The sequence below is a fragment of the Cucurbita pepo genome, chromosome 6, assembly GCF_057944985.1.
Source record: "Cucurbita pepo subsp. pepo isolate OVF chromosome 6, ASM5794498v1, whole genome shotgun sequence".
NCBI lineage: Eukaryota > Viridiplantae > Streptophyta > Magnoliopsida > Cucurbitales > Cucurbitaceae > Cucurbita > Cucurbita pepo.
In genome coordinates this window covers 13,038,928-13,059,317 of record NC_141803.1, presented here as the reverse complement: position 1 = coordinate 13,059,317, position 20,390 = coordinate 13,038,928, and the positions used below count along the sequence as shown (strand labels likewise).

Below are 20,390 nucleotides of genomic sequence, written 5' to 3'. Positions count from 1 at the left end.
TAACTATTTTCAGTATTTTGAACTATCCACAGTATAAGGTCGGGAATAACGATTACAACGACTTTTCAATTACTCAAATCAAAGCTAAAACTAAGAAATTAGAGTCGAGACAACATATCCGACGTGATGATGTGGCAACAAAATCAAAATGATTGACAAATCAAAATATATCAAAGTATGACATTTATAATTTTGGAAGAGTAAGACATGGTGGAGTTTTTCTTATTATTATATTTTTAAATAAAATTATTTTTACAAAATATAAATTTGAATCTAACCTTACTCACATCCGATTTTTATTATTAGTATATTATATTATTATATTATTATACTTTAAAAGGTAGTTACTCACATAATTTTTATTATTGTAATAACCCGAAAATAATAGATAAATAAATTAAATAAAAATAAAAATAAATAAATTAATTAAAAAAAAAAAAAAAAAAAAAAAAAAAAAAAAGAAGAAGAAGAAAAAGAAAAAGACAGCAGCAGCTTGAAGCTGCTGCCATGGAGAACGGAAGAATGGACAGGTGGATTGAAGGGAAAAGAAAGAAAAGAGAGGAAGATGGAGGTGTGGGATGAAGAAGGGTGGTTTTATTTTGTGTTAGTGTTATGGATGGTGGTGGTGGTTGGCGTTGGCAAGGCCGACGAGGAAGCACCAAATATTATCGAAGAAACAGAGGAAGAGGGAAACAGAAAACAGAGAATGTTATAATCCGTGTTTTCCGGCAAAACCTTAAGGTTCTTTGGCGTTTGTTGTGACAACGTGCAAACCTGAGGATGGGGAGACGATTGTGAAGGCTTTTCAGCCATTGAAGCTCTGAACTAAGCTGATTTAAGCGGTTGTCGCAAAGGTAACGAAAAACCCATATCACCGAACCTTTAAATCTCGATATCTTGGTTCATATTGTATAATGAGTTATGAAATAGGGCTTGTTAGAATCGTAATAAGGAGATCTATAAATTTGTAGAAGGAATCAGGATGAAATTCGAATCGTAGAAGGAGGATATGGCTTCGGATATAGTTGGTATTAACAGAAAAGATGGGAAAATTTCAGAAAACGCAAGGAAGAAGAAGAAGCGCGTGCACTACACGCAGGCGCGTGAGGGCCGCGACTGGGTGTGCGACTGGGCGTGCTCCTGGCGCGTGGGACAGACACACCGAGGATGTGAGGGCGCGTGAAGCATCATTTTGGGTTCCCGGTTTGTCCCGTTCGATTTGTTTTGACCTGTTCTACCTAGATTGACCTATACTTACCTTGAAAATGGTGAAATATAGGTCTAATTGGAAGGAATTGTGTTGAAATACCCTATTAAATGTACAATCAAGAGAGAAAGGGATTCGAAACCAGGTAAGTAGCGTATCGACTTTTGAACTAGTTCTTAACTTGTTTTACAACATGTGAGTATGTTGTTTACCTGATTAAGAGCTTAATATGTTATGATGAGCTTTGATGATATTGAGTGTTTATTGTATATTGTGACTGCTTGCCTGTGATGTAAGCATGATATAAATGATTGTCAGAATGTTCTATGTGTTGAACATGATACATGTATGAAAACATGCAGTAACTGTGAGTATGTTATGCATGTTAATAGAAAGGTTATGACTCTAAGATATGCTTATTGGTTGTTGAGCTATGGCTTATTTATATGAGTATGATAGTCTACTAATTCCCGCGGAGTTCCTGGCCAACGCGCTGTGTGCTAAGTCAGGGAGCATGAGTACTCCTGACCGTTGGTATATGAGATAAATAGGCCGCCAGAGCAATTAGTAGACGGGCCGTATTTGACCGAGAGCGAGTCTTACATACGAGTCCGAAAATTCTAGATAAGCATATCGAGAGAGAGTCAGTAACCTAGCTGGAGGTAGCTGAGATACCTCATTAATGAATAGATGACCCTAGTAAGAGAAGCTAGGAGTCAATGTCGAATAAAACTTAAAAACATTTGCTATGCTAAGCTGGGGGTAGCTGAGATACCTCATTAATGAACAGATGACCCTAGTAAGAGAAACTAGGAGTCAATGACGAATAAAATTTAAAAACACCTGGAAAGATTAGTTATGAATTCATGAAAGATAAAGTTGGCTACTTACTGGGTAATTTAATTACTCATCAAAATTATTTTTAACTTTTCTTTCCAGATTTAGTTGATGCAGGCCAACCGAGGACGAGGGCGAGACCAGCGGGCTAGGAACTATTTGGGAATCCATGTCTGTGTCTGTTTATGTAATTATGGTTTCGTTGTCGAGAATCTACTTCGGTTGTTTTAAGTTTAAATAGCACTCGTTTTAAATGTTTTACTTGATGTTTTTGGAAATATTTTTTTTGAAATTTATCATTGGTTGTCGGAGTTTATTATCGAGGTCAGTAGTAACTCCTGTGAATCGCGTTGACGATGAGCGGGGTGTTACAATTATTATTAGATTATTATATTATAATAAATTTTGAATTTTCATTTCACCATTAGTCAGATCACTTTTTATTATTATTATATTAAAAAATTGAAATAAATGAATTTAAAAATTTTTCTTATTTATTTGCTTTTAATCTCCACCTTCCATTATTCCTAACACAATCCAATGGTCAATATTCAATCCTACATTTTGCCACTTTTCTCCTCTATATAAACTCATCTTCTCCCACATTTTAAAACACACAACTTACATACATTCTCCAATCTTCATTTGTTCAAAGTCTCCATTGTTTGTTGCTCTCTCCAATCTTACAAATTTATTTCTCTTCATCTTATTCTTGAGAGGGATTATTATTGTATTGTGAGGAAATAGTTGTGAGTGTTCCAAATTGTAAATCTACTCTTTGAGAGAGTTGTGGTGTGTTACTATCAAACTCAAATATTTGTATCGGTTTGATCCTGCATCGTGGAAAGGATTGAGTTTGCTCTTGAACTCGTAAAGCTCTGATCCGTGGAAAGAGTCGAGAAAGTTCTTTATTCAAATTTCCAAGAGGCGCTTGGGGAGTGGAGTAAGTCGAGTTTGACCGAACCACTATAAAACTACGGTGTCATTTTCTCTAACTCTTTCCTATTTAATTTCAAAATTATTATTGTGAGTTATTGTATGTTCTACTTTATTATTGTTTTGACTTTAATTATTTTGTTCTAGTAATTATCCTCTTCTACTTATTTGTAAAAAGTTTTACCATTAGAAAAATTAATCACGTTTAAACACTTTTATCGTTAAAGCCCTATTTAAATTTGCTATCATCTGTTTTGTTGCAAGCAATAAAATGAGATATTTTATTAAATTTCTCTACCACAACAAAAATACTATCATTACCGTTTTTAGTGTGCACCAAACTAAGAACCAAATTCATAAATATATTAGTCTAAGGTTTGTTAGGGATATTGAAAGGAGTATATACTTCATTTAGTTATGATCTAGATTTAGTTCCTTTGCATTTAAAATATGAACATCGTGTTTGATCTTCTGCCAAAAGAAATGTTTATGCAACATATTATAAGTTTTATTATCCTAAAATATCCTATTAAATAAAAATTTATGAAATACATCATAATCATCTACAGTTTTTTTGCTAGACAAGATGCATAAATATTTCTAAAGTCTAAGTTATCTCTATATAATTTTTTAACATGCTCAAATCCAAGAATTTTTGCGCTAACGGAAGTAAAGAGATTCTACCTTCTAGATAACGCATGAGCTACCATATTATTATTAACTTGCTTATATTTAATGACATACGAAAATATTTCAATAAACTCCACCCACTTTGCATACCCACGGTTCAATTTGCTTTGACCCTTTAGATATGGTAAGGTTTCATGATCAAAGTGGATCACAAATTCTCTGGATAATAAGTAGTGTTGCTACAACAATATATGAACTAAAGCAAACAATTCATTATCATAGGTAGGATAGTTCAATGCTGTCCTATTTAGTTTTTTACTAAAATACATTAAGGCTTTCCATCTTGAATTAAAACAGTACTTACGCCCAAACCACTTGCATCACATCCAATTTCGAAAATATTAAAGTTAGGCAAAACAAGTTAGAATGCACTGCTTACTTTCTTCCTTATCAAATTGAATGCATTCTCTTGCATTTTTCCCCATTTGACAACAACATTCTTTATCACTAAATCATTATGGTAGGTACTATTGGTGTTAGCAAATCTGTAGTGACTTTAATATTCTATTTATCTACTTCTAAAGTCCTTCCTAAGAAAGACCTTTTTGCCATTTTCACCTACTTTGGGTAGAATTGCACATTGCATAATTTTTCTTAAAATCCTTCATCCCTTGATGTTGTTGGTCATTTTTCCCTTCTCGACCCTCTTGAAATTTCTTTAGATAAGGAATTAAAAATCAAGAAAGATCCTTCGTAATTCAAAAGAAAGACCTTTTTGCCATTTTCACCTACTTTTTCCTTTCAAATCTTTGTCTAAAGGCATTAAATTCTTCTAGTTACTTCTAACCGTGTAGAAATGACTTGCTTAAGACTCTTGTCCTTGCTTTACCCTCTTAATTTCTTTGTATGAATCCTTGGGATCTTACACGCACGACTTGTTCTTATTGGAGCTAATTTCCTTTATTTTTTGGGGGTGTTACATCATATCTCATCACTTGGCTCCCCAAGTCGTATTTATCAATCACAGTTTTATACATGATCCTAAAATGAATTGGTTAACTCTTTACTAGTCTCTATGTCGTACATCTACGTATCATGAATATGTGAGGTCTACTCTTTCTTATAACATTTTCCATACTACACCAAACATAATTATTTGATTTATAAGCATCATAAACAAAACCTTAAACCAAACGACCACCAAGAGATCTAGATCAGCTAGTTATTCGAAGTGACTTTAATAGTTTTTCCTAATAGATTCTCAACCTCAGTCTTATACTCTCTGAACTTTTCAAGAGCTCCAGACTTGTGATTCATTAGGTAAAGATAGACATACCTTGAATAATCATCAACAAAACTGATGAAATATTCATACCCTCCTCGTGTTTTGACATTCATTAGACCACAGAGATCTGTATGCACGAGTTTTAAGGTTTCTTTGGCTCTATAAACTTTTTCTAAAAAAGTCGTTTAGTCATTTTACCCTCAAGACACTCACATGGAGGTAAAGAGTTGTCTTCTAACTCATTTAGAAGTCCTCTTTTAACCAATCTCCCAATCCTATTGAGATTAATGTGGCCTAGTCTTAAGTACCAAAGATAGATATTAGGAGAAATCTTTTGTCGTTTATTTTGAGTTTCAGCTGTTTTAAACATCTCAGTATTTAAAATAGCTTTTGTTTCGCTCGATTTTAACATATATAAGTTGTTTTCTAGTTTTCCGGAACAAATATGAATACCTCTTTTGAAAATGAACACTTCATTGATTTCAAAAGATACTTTATACAATTGTTCTAATAAACAAGAGATAGATATTAGATTTCTTTTCATTCCAGGAACAAAAAGTACATTATCTATCTAGGAACAAAAAGTACATTATCTAATATAATGAATCTATCTCAGAAAAACACAACTTTAAATTTCCTACTGATCTTGCTGAGACAACTTCTCCTGCTCCAACCCTGAGTGTTATCTCGCCTTCCGCAAGTATTCTCTAGGAACTAGTTTCCTGAAAAAAAGAACAAATATGATTAGTGGCCCTTGAATCCAGTATCCAAGTGCTTATGTATTAGATGTTTATGAGGTTAAACAGAATAAATAAATGGTCTACGATTTTTGGTGATCATACTCTACTATACATATTTTACAACTAGTAAATCATATTTACCTTGTTGTGCCTTTTCGGCTTTCTTCTTTGGAAGGTATTTTGGGCAGTGACTTTTTCCGTGCCCGTTTCCATGCCTTGCTTACGTATCGTTGGGAAGTGCAGTAACATAAATACAACAGTAAGAAGTGTGTAAACTATAAAAACGAGTCGAGGTAGATTGTCCCACAATAGCACTTCCGCGTGCGATGGAAACATTTTTCATTATCTGCATTTTGAACCTTGCATTTGCGGTCAGTAGGAATCTTATCCTTCCCCTTGCCCTTTTTGTCATATGCATCCCAAACTGTTCGATTTGCATTTGAACTGAGGTTTAGGGGACATTCTTCAATTAAAAAAAACCTCAAATCATCATTTGCTAGTATTGTGTTTAGATTTGATTTCCTTGTTGCATAATTGTCGTCGTTTAATTTCTCAGAAGCAAGTAATTTTACTATTGAACTTGAGATGCTTAGATTTAACACAAATTCTATTAGTGAATTGACTTATTCCTTTTTAATCCAATCAAGTTTAGAAAATGTAATAATGAACCCAAAAATTATTAATTTGCAATGATACTTTAGTGAGTTAGAGCAACTACTACCGAGGGGCAGTCAATCACTCCTTCACTAAACTAAGACATTCTTGATTAAACACTAATCCCATAATAACTCTTATTCCTATAGTGTTTTAGTAATTAATCTTAAGTGTGACCCGCCATTTCCAGACCTCAAAGATCGGCCCCAACAATGCTATCAAATGAATAAGCCAAAGTTGGGAATGGACCTAAGAAATTCTATCCGTTTCTGGAGTTTGCGTTGTTTCGACTCCCATGTTACGACCCTCCAAATGGGTAGTTGCTCTAGGGCAACATGCAGGTGGAATATGGGAATCTCACGGTGCAACCTAGTGGTGGAAACCATAGGACGTGTTGATATACTTCCTTCTCCCACTTACTATAAATACTTTCTCTATTCACCTTGTTATTGACTCATGCAAATACCTTCCGAATGGAGGCCGCTCCCAGGGCTACACGAGGCCGAGCATGAATCTCACGGTGTGAATTTTTCAGAGAGTGTAAAAAGAAAACGATATATCTCATATACCTTTTTCCTCCCACTAAGTATTTTAGATGGTTGGGTATACTCATTACTTAGGTATATTCCGGCTAGTTAAATATAACCTAAGTCTACATGATTTTTCCATGTATAACATTTATACTGGATTTTTACCTATGATGTCTAGGTGATTTTTTCTTTTCTTTTTTTGTTTAAAAAAAAAAATAATCCTTACATCATTCACGCATGCTCATAAAACTAGGCTAACTAAGCTCAAGTATTGGCCCGATCTCCAGGTAGTAGGTGTTCCGTAAACCGTCAACTTAAGTACCTCCAACCTTAGACAAAATCATGCCAGGTGAGCTTTCTTGTAACCACAGTTTTACAAGATATCGACCTATTTTAACTATTAAAATTGATTGTGCTTGGTTCTTAACCCTAAGTGAGCATCTATTTATCTTTGTTATAGATTTTAACGTCTATCTCGTTTTATGAGGTCAAAAATAACCTATAACATGCATCTAACATGCTTTATATAACAATTAAATAATCATCCATTCCATGCAATAATATAACAATTTATATCTATCACTCATGGAACTCTATAACATGCATACTATACATTATAACACTTATAACATACTAGTAATGCATGAAACATGCTTAGCCTATGGAGGGATTTTAAACCTATATGGCATACTTTATGCATATACATTTTCTATTTAATTAATACATACATTCACAATGCATAATTAATTAAATCCATTAAAGTGGATTGGTTTTGGCATTTTAAAAAAAGCAATTAACTAAATTATTACATTAATAATTAAAAAGAACTTGAACCACTCCCGAGGATCATGAAATGGTCGAACCAACCCTTAAAAATGTTGAACTAGACCCCACCCAGTAGAAAAAGACCCAAACCGCCTCTTCCATTTTCTTCTTTGGTTAGCTTGTTTTTGTTTCCATTATCGATCAATTACAACCTAAAATGGACTCTAATGACTCAGTAAAAATTACAAACCTTTCTTCACTCATTAAAACACATGCACATTATGCCAATTACAATAATGGTATCAAAAGCAAGCATAAAAAAAATGCCAAAACCATAAACATCCACTTTAGCAACCACAAAATTTCATTCATGGAATGGTACCCACCATGCTAAAATTAATGTAAATAAAGTGCCTAACACTTGCTCGGATACCAATTGATGGTGTCAGTATAACACATGGGGAAGCAATGTGTAACAAGGAAAAGAAAGAGAAAAATAAAAAGAAAATAATAATTAAAAAAAAAAATTATGGACTCTCTCTCCACCTTCCCCAAATATATTCAAAATGATCTAAAAAAACAAAATAGAAACAAAGAAAATATGGCATATTTTGGGAAGGAAAAAGATAGGAGAAAGAAACAAAGAAAGAGAAAAATTGAAGATGGCCTTCCCTTCAATAGATTTGATAGGAAGGAAAAGAGATAAAAAAGTTACCTCCCATTTTCTTTTATCTTTTGCAAACATATAAAAGTTATCTTAAATCTCTTCTTCAATTATTTAGATTTTTGGATATCTTATCCAAAATCAAAATTGATTGAAAATAGCTTTGTCAATTACCTCTAATATCATTTTTAGGAAAGAGAAGAAAATCATAATTGATTGATGCATAGTCATTTTTACTGAAGAAAGATTAGAAAATAGCTTATAGTCATTTTTAGGAAAGAGAAAACAACTAATAGATTGAAAATAACATCGGTTAACTGGATAGTCAAAAGTAGTAGAGAAAACAAAATTGATTGAAAATTGTTTTATAATTGCATAGTCATTTGTAGGAAAGAAAAAAATATAGAGAGGAGAGAAACAAAGTGAAAAAAAATATAGAGAGGAGAGAAAAAATTTGTACAAGATAGAGAAGAAAAATGGAAGAGGTGAGAAATTATTATTATTTGTACATATAGAATATAATATTATAACAAACCATAGTTGGATTGAATGATTCAAGCCACATGAAATAATATTGAAATATTTTCAATTTAAGTTTTACTACCCAACCAAAATTTAGAAACAATGAAAACATAGAATTCGATTTTTACTGAAACCGTTTTAGAGCCGTATTTCACATTATTAGTTGGACTGTTAATTAAAATGTGAAATACTAACGAAACATGACGAGCGGTGCGATATGAAGGGAACTCTAGCAACCTTTGGAGTAGCTCCCGAGGAACGGGAGCTTACATTAATTAAATTAGGGAATACTTCGACTAAGGCCAACCAGGTAAGTGGCCTTACTATAGGATAGGCTAAAGATTGTTTGAATTATGATGATATATGAGTATGACGTTGTGTTGTGATGTATGTTAAATGTACGTTATTTATGTTTTGATGCACAACGTACATGTTATTTTTGATGCACTTAATGGCTTTTATGATGAGTATGATGTATGCATGACGATGTTATGAACATGATGATGTTTTCCATGTTGAACATGTCTTATGATGTTGCTTGCCATATTGCATCATGTCGTTAGATCGACATAGGACACAACCCTAAGAGTATGAAAATGATATTAATGTAAATATCCACGAGCACGTGTTACATAGTGTAACCAAGAGATGAGACTAGAGAGTTGTGTCAGAAGAGATGTATAATTGGACATAGAGAGATCTCGTGCATATTGTATGTTCATAAGCATAGGGCTACTTCCCCTAGAGATGATGAGTGCGAATGTGCATCGTATGATGAGCGCAAATGCGCACAGGTGCGAATGCACACATATGGTGTTCATGAGGCGCATGACACTATGGGGTTCCGCTAACCTCCGAACGTCGCTACAGATTAGCTTGACCAGAGGGTCCAGGGGGTGTGCGAGCGCCTTGAGGACTCACACTCCAACGTGTGAGTCGTGTGTAGAGAAGTACTACACATCAAATTTGTCCGATACTGGAGGCCACCCTTAAGATGATTAGAGATAGGTCCCTAATTCATGATTGCATGTGTTTGCATTAGCATGGCCCCTATAGTGGAGTTACTTACTGAGTATTTCTTAGAAATACTCAGGCCGCGTGCCATATTGTTTTTCAGGTAAAGGCAAGGCTCCCATGTACGATTGGCGGTGGCATCGTGATTAGAGACTATGGCGTGTGCATAGGATAGTTGCATATTTAAAATTTCTAGACTTTGTTAGGATAGGGTGCTTACATTTCATTTATTTAAATTATTTAATTTGTAATTGTTTTTATTTTATTTTGAACTCCAGTATCATGTTTGAAACACGTAAGTCCGACGGTGTTTTCTAATGTTTTAACATATTATGAAAGTTAAAATTTTTCCTCTAATGTTTGTCACGTTCAGAATATTTTATTATTATTTTTCTCAAAACATCCATAATTTTTCTTAAAATCCTTCATCCCTTAATATTGCTAGTCATTTTTCCCTTCTCGACCATCTTGAAATTCCTTCTAGATAAGGAATTAAAAATCGAGAAAGATTCTTGGTAATTGAAAAAATGACCTTTTTTACCCCTTTCACCTACTTTTTCCTTTCCAATCTTTGTCAAAAGGCCTTAAATTCTTATAATTACTTCTAACGGTGTAGAAATGACTTGCTTAAGACTCTTGTCCTTGCTTGAACCAATTAATTTCTTTCTTTCCTTGAATCCTTTGGATCTTACATGGGCGGCTTGTTCTTATTGGAGCTAATTTCCTTTATTTTTGGGGGTGTTACATCATATCTCATCACTTGGCTGCCAAGTCGTATTTATCAATCCAGTTTTATACATGATTCTAAGATGAATTGGTTAACTCTTTACTAGTGTCTATGTCGTACATCTACATATCATGAATACATGATCCTAAGATGAATTGGTCCTCTCTTTCTTATAACATTTTCCATACTACACCAAACATAATTATTTGATTCATAAGCATCATAAACAAAACCTTAAACCAAACGACCACCAAGAGATCTAGATGAGTTAAATAAGGTTCATTTGAAATAGTTCTTGTTTTTTTGTTTATTAAATGATGGAACAATTTGATAACTACTTGAAAACCCCATTTATTGTTCTTTTTAATCCAAAATGAATTATAAATTTTGGAAACTCTTGGTTTTCAATTTGTTTTAAAAAATAATGAACCTTTAAATTGTTCTTTTACTATCTATGATGGAGTTGCGAAATGCCTTATTATAGTAAGTCTGTATTTCCCTCCTCTAATATGTCATTTCTCAATTAAAATGTATATATTATTACCTCATCATTTATGACATAATGTAAAGTCTCTTTTATATCATATATTTGTATTATCATTTCCTTACATAAACCCAAAATTTTCTATTAATTTCTCTCAAAGTTGGGAAATTAAATAAATAGGATTACTACACCGTGGCTGTCTTCTAATAACAATTGGTTGTGAACTTGATTCGATGGCCCACACTGTACATTGTGTGAGCATTTTCGAATATTGTCTCAGTCGTACATTTTCAACCATACAACGTCACGATTTTGACACAATCATGAAAAACTTTTTTTTTTTTACCTGACTTTATGGCTTCATTAGACTTTAGACAAGGTTGTCACTAACGGAACATGACTTATATAGAAACTAAACTTTGTTCAATCATACATGTAACAACTCTAACCGACTTGCCTCTGCCAAGCCTAAGGCTCTACCTTACATTTACTCTACGTCAAAATCCTTCTAATGCAATGTTGCATCTCATAGAGTTGTTTTGATTATCAATCATGACCAAAATAAGTTAACACATTTTCATATTATAATTTATGTCGATAGGTAATTAATATCATTTATATTTCACTCGTACTAATCATATCAAGCTTTAAAAGAAAAACAAATTCCACATAAACAACATATCAAAAACATTTATTCATTTCAATATTAAAATCAAACTTTCAAATTTATGGATATATGGATTTTTTACTTGACCAGTTGTAGCAAATATCATAATTATCGGTTTTATAGTTGAACATACGGACATTTTCCTCACTCATATGCCACGAACATAGACTACTTTCACAATTATCTCTATCTCTTTTATCTATGTAGAGATCGAAGTAATGAAACGAGCTAGGCCATTGGAAGGAACAATAAAACAATGTCGTGCCCCATAAGTTTGGACGAAAACTGAAGTCGTAACTGGCCCAAGATGTCAGCTTGTGGACTCCCAAGTCATCATCGCCAGATTTGCAGTGAACAATGAGCTGATTTTTAGATTTTAGAGCATTTATTATCTTGACCATAATATTTGGGTTTTGGATGAATGATCCTTCTATGGTAGTGAATTGGTTAGCAAAGAACAATGAAATTAAGAGAGAAAGTACTAGTGTTGAAAATAAACTCATATGGTTGAAATGGGAGAGGAAAAGAGATAGGTATGAACACATTTGTGCTTGATTTGTTTCACTTTTTATGTTGAAAAAGAGTGTAATGGAAGATAACAGTAATAACCCAAAAATAAATAAATAAATAAGCAAACCCATTTGTTTGTATTTTTAATTCTTACTTTCTTTTTTTTTCTTTTTGTAACATATGGTTTTGTGAGAAGGAGTTTGTTGAGCGTTTTAGAGCAGTAGTTGTGTGAGAGTTTCTCGAAGGGAAGAGATTAGTTATTATTAATTAATTCTTGTTTTCTTATTGTTTTTACTTTTGTTAAATTGTTTATAATAAAAATAGAATCGTGATTCATAACATGTTATTTTTTAAATCAAACAATATATGCTTGAAACTCATTCTCAGTTATTGCTCTCTAAAATTTTGAATTAAAAATGTAAAAATATAATATGGAAATTAATTTTATATTATGGTTGTTTGGGTCCTTCACCTAGTCTAATTTTCATAGTGTCTCATGATCTAGCCCAACGGACCTTTTATCTTGTCATCATATGTAAGGATCGGGCTGATTCGATACTCCAAAAAGACAGGTAAACTTTCATGAAATAAAACAAACAGTATTTAAAACATAACATTACTTAAAACAAAATAGTGGTCATACATGAGTAAAATTCAAACACAACACAATAGTTAAAACACAAAATAAGGAACGAACACAAAACATTTCAAAACAAATGGGTTGAAGATGACGGGTGAGGCTTGTCTATGACACTTGCTCCAGAGTCGGCTCCCAACCTCAACTAGCTCCTTAGTACCTGAAAAAAAAAAAAAAAAAAAAAGCAAAATAAGGAAGGAGTAAAAGACTCATCAAGTAGCCTACTTGTAGGCTCTTAATCATGTCCTTCATATGCTAGGATACCGCACTCTTTCTTTTCTTGTTCTTGTTTTTGTTGTAAGTACTTAGGCCCCTTAGTTCTGTTTCTAACTTAGAGTCCGTTAAAAATGAGAAATAGAATTGGGATCGAAAGCGCTTCATTAATATTCAGAATGTTTAAATAGGATACAAGCTAATTAAATCTTGAGAATAAAATAAAATATACTATTAATCAAATCCTAAAGAAAAAAATATTAACGGATTACTAATATCTAAGATATATTCCACCACTAATTATTATAATATATTATCTAAATATTATATCTTAATATTCCCCCTCAAGTTGGAAAATGTATGTCAATCATACCCAACTTGTCTTTCAATAAAATCAAATTGATGTCTTCCCAAAGTTATTTTAGTCGAAACATAACATGGTTTGATGATTCCAGCTTGTAATTTTTCTCGAACTATATGACAATCTGTTTCGTATGTTCGTGAAAAATTGGATTGGTTGCTATGTGTAATGCTGCTTGATTATCACAATACAATAATGCTGGTTCTGATAGTGAAACTTTCAAGTCTTGAAGAATGTATCTTAATCAAGTTAACTCTAAACAAGTATTTTCCATAGCTCGATACTCGTCTTCTTTTAATGATCTGGACACATTGGTTTGTTTTTTTAAACTTCCTAGGAATAATTGAATTTTCAAGGAAAATGCAGAACCCAAAAATAGACTGTTTGGAAGTTCGATAACCACCCCAGTATGAATCGCAATATGCTTGTAATCTTAAGATGTTTTCAGATGGTAGTAGAAGTCCTTGACCAGAAGTACCTTTGATGTATCTCAGAACTCGAAGAGCTGCCTCCCAATGCGGTTTTCTTAGTTCATGCATAAATTGAGTAAGCATACGAACTGAATACACTATGTCAGGCCTAGTAATGGATAAATATATTAATCTGTCAATCAACCATTTGTATTTACTTGGATCATTCAACTTCTCTCCTTCTGTTAAAGAAAGTTTCAGATTTTGCACCATAGGAAATTTTTTTGGACGTGCTTCTATAAGACCTGCGTCTTGAAGAATGTCTAGAGTATACTTTCTTTGAGACATAAAAATTTCTTTTCTAGACCTAGAAAATTCAATGCCTAAGAAATATTTCAAATTCCCTAAATCTTTGATAAGGAATTTTTCGAGTAAACTAGTCTTGAAATGTTGAATTTCTTTGAGATCATTGTCTACCAACAGATTATCATCAACAAGTTTTGCTGCAGGAGAAAATGTCTCTTTGTAATAAACACCCTCAACATGAGTGTATCCCTTTGCTACCAGTTGAGCTTTATAACGTTCAACAAAACTATCATAGTTGTGTTTAATCTTGTACACCTAACGACAGCCAACAACTTTATGGCCAGGTCGTAGAGGAACGAGATACAAAGTATGATTACGTTCCAAAGCTGAAATTTCATCATTCATAGCCTGTTGTCATAATGGGTCACCAACTGCCTCGTCATAGGTTTTAGGTTCTGTCTGGGCTGTAATAAGAGCTAGACAAGTACGTTGAGTAGGAGAAAAACGAGAGAAAGAAAGGTAATGATGAAGGGGATAGCTGGTGCCAGTGTTGGAACTTGAGCTAGAGGTTAAATGATTGACTCCAGAAGACATCTCATAATCATTATAACAAGCTGAAAGCTGTTTGGTACGAGTACAACGTTAGAGTGGAACTGATGTATCAGGTGGGATAAGATTAGAACTATTGGGTGAATCTGGAGAGGGAATAGAAGACAGAGTAGACGACGAAGTAGTAGGTGAAGGAATAGAAGGTGAGGGAGGAATAGAATGGATGTTTGAGTAGAATGAATCATGAAGTGGTAAAATGGGAGTTGAATGAGCTAATGTCAATGTTTGTGAAGCTGATGAAAAAGAAAAATCATCTTCACAAAATTTAACATCACGACTGATAAAATTTTTTTAATTTTATTTTGCATGTCATTCAACTTGTAACTTTTGTGACCACAAGGATATCCTACAAAAACACAAGGAATTGCCCGAGGTTCAAATTTTTGCTTAGGTTGTCCTACATTTCCATAACACTTGCAACCAAAAACTTTAAGATGGTGAAATGTAGGTGGTTGTTTGTTGAGTGCTTCAAAGGGTGTCTTGTTAGATAACAATGGTGATGGTGTTCTATTTATAAGATAAACAGCAGTTAATGCACTCTCCCCAAAAATTAAGTGGAGCTTGTGACTGAAAGAGAGGAGACATAGCTACATTGAGCATATGACGATTCTTGCGTTCTACGACTCCATTTTGTTGTGGAATATAGCCACAAGGGTGCTGGAATTCAATGTCACAAGAAGTAAAAAAATGGTTGCAAAGATAAGAACTCAGTCCCATTGTCTAATTTAACTATCTTGACAGTAGTATGAAATTGAGTTTGAACGAATTTAACAAATTTCATTAACAAATGATGTACTTCTAATTTATGTTGCATACGAAAAACTGTAAGTACATGGAGTAAAATCATCAACAATAGTGAGAAAAAAATGCAAACTAGAATGAGTTGTTATTTTATGTGGTCCCAAACATCACAATGTAACAGATCAAAGATAGAATGAGTTGTTATTGAGGTTCTTGGGAAAGACAACCTAGTTTGTTTTGTTAATGGGCAAATACTACAGTTACGAGAAAAAATAGCATTATTAAGATGCAATTGCTTTGCTAGAAATTTAAAACGAGAAAAAGAAGGATGACATAGGCGTAAATGCCACAAATCAGATGACTGAGATACTTGGTGAGCTGAAGATTTGATTGGAGATGGAGAAATATGATAGAGATCTCTGAATTGTTTACCCGAGCCAATCATCCTCCCCGTAGCCAAGTCCTGCATAACACAAGAATCAGGATAGAAGGTGACATAACATTTCAAGTCATTGGTAAGTTTGCTGATGAACATTGGGTTTAAACTGAATGAAGGCACACATAAAACATTGTTTAATTTAAGGTGAGTATTAAAGGAAACATTGTCAGTATGTGACACATGTGCTGTCCCTCAATTAGGCAAATTTATTATAGATATGGTGGCAGCCTTTGGTTCAATCATAACAGAAGCTTTGGATACTATATGATCCGTAGCTCCACTATCTGGAATCCATGGATTGGAATTTGTAGAGTTAATAGATAATGCAGATACTGGAAACAAACATGTAGCATTGATGTTATTATCAGGATTACCAAAAGGACGATGATTGAGTGCAGATAAGCGATGATTGAGTGCAGATAAGGCTTGTACTAACTGTTGTAATTGCTCAGACGAAAAATTTGGAATGGAATTAGGTGACTGTTCTTCTGTATTCAACTGAGAAAACAGCCATATTTGCAGATGATCGATGTCCATGATTGTTGCGTTGATTGACTTGTACTGCCCTTCCAGAATTATTTTTCTGTCGACATTGATCTTCTGTATGTCCCCTTCTATTACAAAATTTTTAGTGAGACTTAAAGATTTGACACTCATCAATTGTATGACCACTTTTATTGCAGTGTTCACATGATTCGTCTTTGACAAATTTTGAATATGTGGTTTTCTTCCGCACTGCTGATGCATTCGAGAAATTCTCAATAGGTTCAAAAGTTATCTGACGCTGCATCTCTTCATGTACAAGTAATGAATAGGCTTGTCTCACATTAGGTAATGGAGTCATCATCAATATGTTAGATCTCACCGTTTTATAAGATTCATTGAGTCCCATGAGTAGTTGCATCAACTTGTCTTCTTCGCGTTGATCAACATGTATTTGACGTTGATTGTGTTTGATTTTATGGCCTAAAACTCATAGTTTGTAAACAAAAACATAATCTGTTTTCAATATAGTTATTATTGATGTTTATTCATTTAAGATTGTTATTGAATAAAGTGAATTTTACGATCATTAATCTAAATCCAATAAACTAAGAAGTACGATTACTTGAACTATATGTAGAGACATAAGAGTGGATCAAGTTCAAGTATATAGTCAAAATGATCTATAGTAAAGGGATAAGGCTGAGTACCTTATTCTGGGGACACTATGGATGCGGCCCACTTTTGTATATGATATAAACAATGTGATCACTAAATTGTACATGTGGAGACATGTGAGTGGGGGCATCCTATGCAATGAGTATTGCGTAAGATCGGACCATGAAGAAAACCACTCTCACTTTATAATGTCGTTTACTTTTGAGACTGATTTTTCCATTCGATGACCTAGGTAACTCGATCTTAATCCTGAGCTAACTATGAACTCCTGTTTATTCGGAGTTATCCTTAAATTTGAATTGGTGAGAGTGGCCCGAGTTCGCCGACTCAATAAGCCACCCATTTCAGGGGTAAAACTGGGTGAATAGTTTGGGACATAGGGTGTAAGATGGAATTCACTCCTACCTGCTTTTAAGGATAGTTGAGAGGTTGTTCCCTTATGTACTGACTCCAGGTCTTGAACAAGGGGCCCCACCCTCTCATTGGCCCGAGAGGGATTCTGTTTGGTGGTTGGACCACAAACCAATTGTTCATTAGAGAATTAGTGGGACTAAGGAACAAGAAGTAACTTTAGGGTAAAATGGTATATTGACCCAACTCTAGTTACGAACAACCTGTGAAGGATCGACTTACTAATCATGGTTATATCAAATGAATAGAAAAATATCTATAGTGAAGGGAGTGCAACTACTAGGCTATAGTGGAGTGTCCTAACAGTTAACGAATGTTGGTTAACAAGGCTAATGAGTTTAGTTGGTTAATCTCGAATCGTTGGAGCCCATGATCTATAGGTCCCATTAGGTCCCCTGCTAGCTCATATCGGACTAAACATTAGAACAGTGCGACAAGTGAGTTCGAAGTGTTTGAATTCAAATTAGAGAATATAAGCTAAATATATACGATATATTTAACCGCATTTTGTTTTAATTATGAATTAAACAAAGGGAAAGAATTGGAGATATTTAAATAAGATTTAAATATTTTAATTATGGATACGGATTCATAATCAATATGTGCTTGAATTGATTGGGATTAATGTTAAATATTAATTAAATTATTTAATTAATCCTTTAATATTATTTTGATTTGGAATTAACTCTTTAAATTAATTGTTGAATTAAAATAAAGAAAAGTCAAAAGGTTGACGGCACTTAATAAAAAAATCCATGTTTGAGATAGTGAAATATTGAGCGTCAATATATGATTTAACCAAACTTACTTGCCACGTAATCCCACAAATTTGAGTGGAATATTTAGTGTCATTTTTCCTTTCTTGAGCATATTAAAATTCATTCTAGATAATGAATTAAAAATGCGGGAAGTTCCTTATAAATTGAAAAAAAAAATTCATTTTTCGTCTTTTCCTTTGCCTCTTCTTTTCCAATCCTTTTTCAAATGCCTTAACTTAAATTAATAATTTGGGTATAGAAATTACTTGCTTAGGACGGTTGTCCTCACTTAAATGCATGAATTCATTCTCTTGGTTTCCTTGGGTTAGTTTTATCCTTATTTTGAGTTATTGCACTCGTGTTTTATGATACATAATACTTCTCTAGGTTATGCTACACACACCATGTTAACATGTTTATGTCAAGATTATGAAATACAGTTAAATAAAGTATGTTATTCATGAAAGAACAGAGTTATGACCTGCATCATACGTATATGCCATGATTTATGTCAAGTTTTTTTTGTGGCGTGAGGGTACACTAGTTGAAGGCTAGGTCAAATGATACGTATACGAACTCACTTTGTAGTCCATGCATGCATGCAAGGATCGTATGTAGAGTAGTACATCACATCCAATTTCTGCCCGAACTTGAAAGTGAGACCAAGGCCATGATGATAATTAAAGGATAGGTCTCAACCATGATTACATATAATTACATTTCCTAATCCCAATAGTGAGTTTACTTAGTGAATATATCATAAAACACTCAAATCATGTTCTACTCTTATTTTTCAGGGAAAGGTAAGGTACCCTTGTACGGATGACGACATTGCTGTGAAGGTCATGGAATCGAAGCTAGGGTAATTGTATTCTTATTTAAATTGTAGCACTTAGGTTAGATATTATTTCGTTGGTTTAAAGTTGATATTATTTTGTTTATGCTCTTTCAACAATGATTACTTTTAATATAAATTAATTTTATGCAGTATTCGTAACGAGTTCATCCTCTGTGTTTAATCCCTAATCTTCCTTTTTTTTTCTAATAAAATTTTGAATTTAATTTTTTAGGGTTAGAAATTGGGAATTTCCCGGTGGAGTTGAACTCACCAGCAGTATTCCGTTGCGTTCGTGTGAGCACCACCGACGAATCCGACGATCAATACGCGTATCAAACGACGGTCAATATCGGAGGACATGTTTTCAAGGGAATTCTATACGATCAAAGACCCGAAACTAATTACATTCCACCGGCTGAGACCTCATCCGGTGGTGGTGGTGGTGGGAGTAGTAGTGGAGTGCAACCACTGAATTTCATCACCGGCGCGACGGATGCGACCACCGCAAGCGGTGGTTCCTCCGCCGCATTACCCTTGCTCGATCCTTCCTCCTTATACGTAAAATATTAGATAATTTTATTGAAAATTATTCTGTTTTTGTGTTTCCTAAAAGTTTGGGAGCTTCCCTCAAATAAATTTTATTGAACATTATTAATTGATTAATTTAAATTTTAGAATAAGAATCTTCAAGTTCCCACATCGGCCAAGTCAGAAATTGGGACACGAGCTTGAGGTATAAAATGGTATCTTCTGGCTTCAGAAAAGGCACGGAGCTGGGCGGTGAGCACAGAGCGAACTATTCTTTCGCCTTTTACTAAAGAATACCGTGTGCACGTTTAAGAAACTCCCACAACTCAGTTCAAATTTTTGTTTTTAAATAATTATTTAACTGTCTCTATTTAATTGCACTTTAATATTTTTTTAATTTCATTTCCATATTTTTTGAATTATAGTTCTCTTTAATTCTTCATATTCGACCTCTTAAATAATTCTACAAGGCAGACATCTTATTGAAAAACATCATTTTCTGCATTTTGATTTTTCACTTATGGAATCGGCATATTGAGTTTTGAGTAATTCACTTTTGGAATTGGCATACTAGATGATCGAGTAATTTCAACTCCTAGTTCGAGTAATTTTGACACCTAGATGATCGAGTAATTTCAACTCCTAGTTCGAGTAATTTTGACACCTAGATGATCGAGTAATTTCAACACCTAGTTCGAGTAATTTTGACACCTAGATCGATCAAGTAAGACCTAACAGGGTGCAATATCTCCCTAAGAAATACACTGAAGACGCTATTGTCCTTGATAAAACATTCCCTAAGAAAA

General features: G+C 33.7%; 1 long non-coding RNA gene and 1 other non-coding gene across 4 annotated transcripts; both read left to right on the top strand.

Annotated features, from left to right (window-relative positions):
* Window positions 1-437: 437 nt before the first annotated feature.
* On the top strand, window positions 438-2,322 carry LOC147792340 (uncharacterized). 3 transcript variants are annotated; one of them, XR_015421339.1, is made up of 3 exons: window positions 456-854; window positions 1,059-1,352; window positions 2,147-2,322. It is a non-coding gene; the product is annotated as an uncharacterized LOC147792340 (long non-coding RNA). The 3 variants fall into 3 exon arrangements; XR_015421338.1 differs by having other exon boundaries at window positions 457-854; window positions 1,059-1,203; window positions 1,280-2,322; XR_015421337.1 differs by having other exon boundaries at window positions 438-854; window positions 1,059-2,322.
* Window positions 2,323-19,826: 17,504 nt separating this feature from the next.
* LOC111784137 (U5 spliceosomal RNA) lies at window positions 19,827-19,946 on the top strand. Its single transcript, XR_002813484.1, has one exon. It is a non-coding gene; the product is annotated as a U5 spliceosomal RNA (small nuclear RNA).
* Window positions 19,947-20,390: the final 444 nt, after the last annotated feature.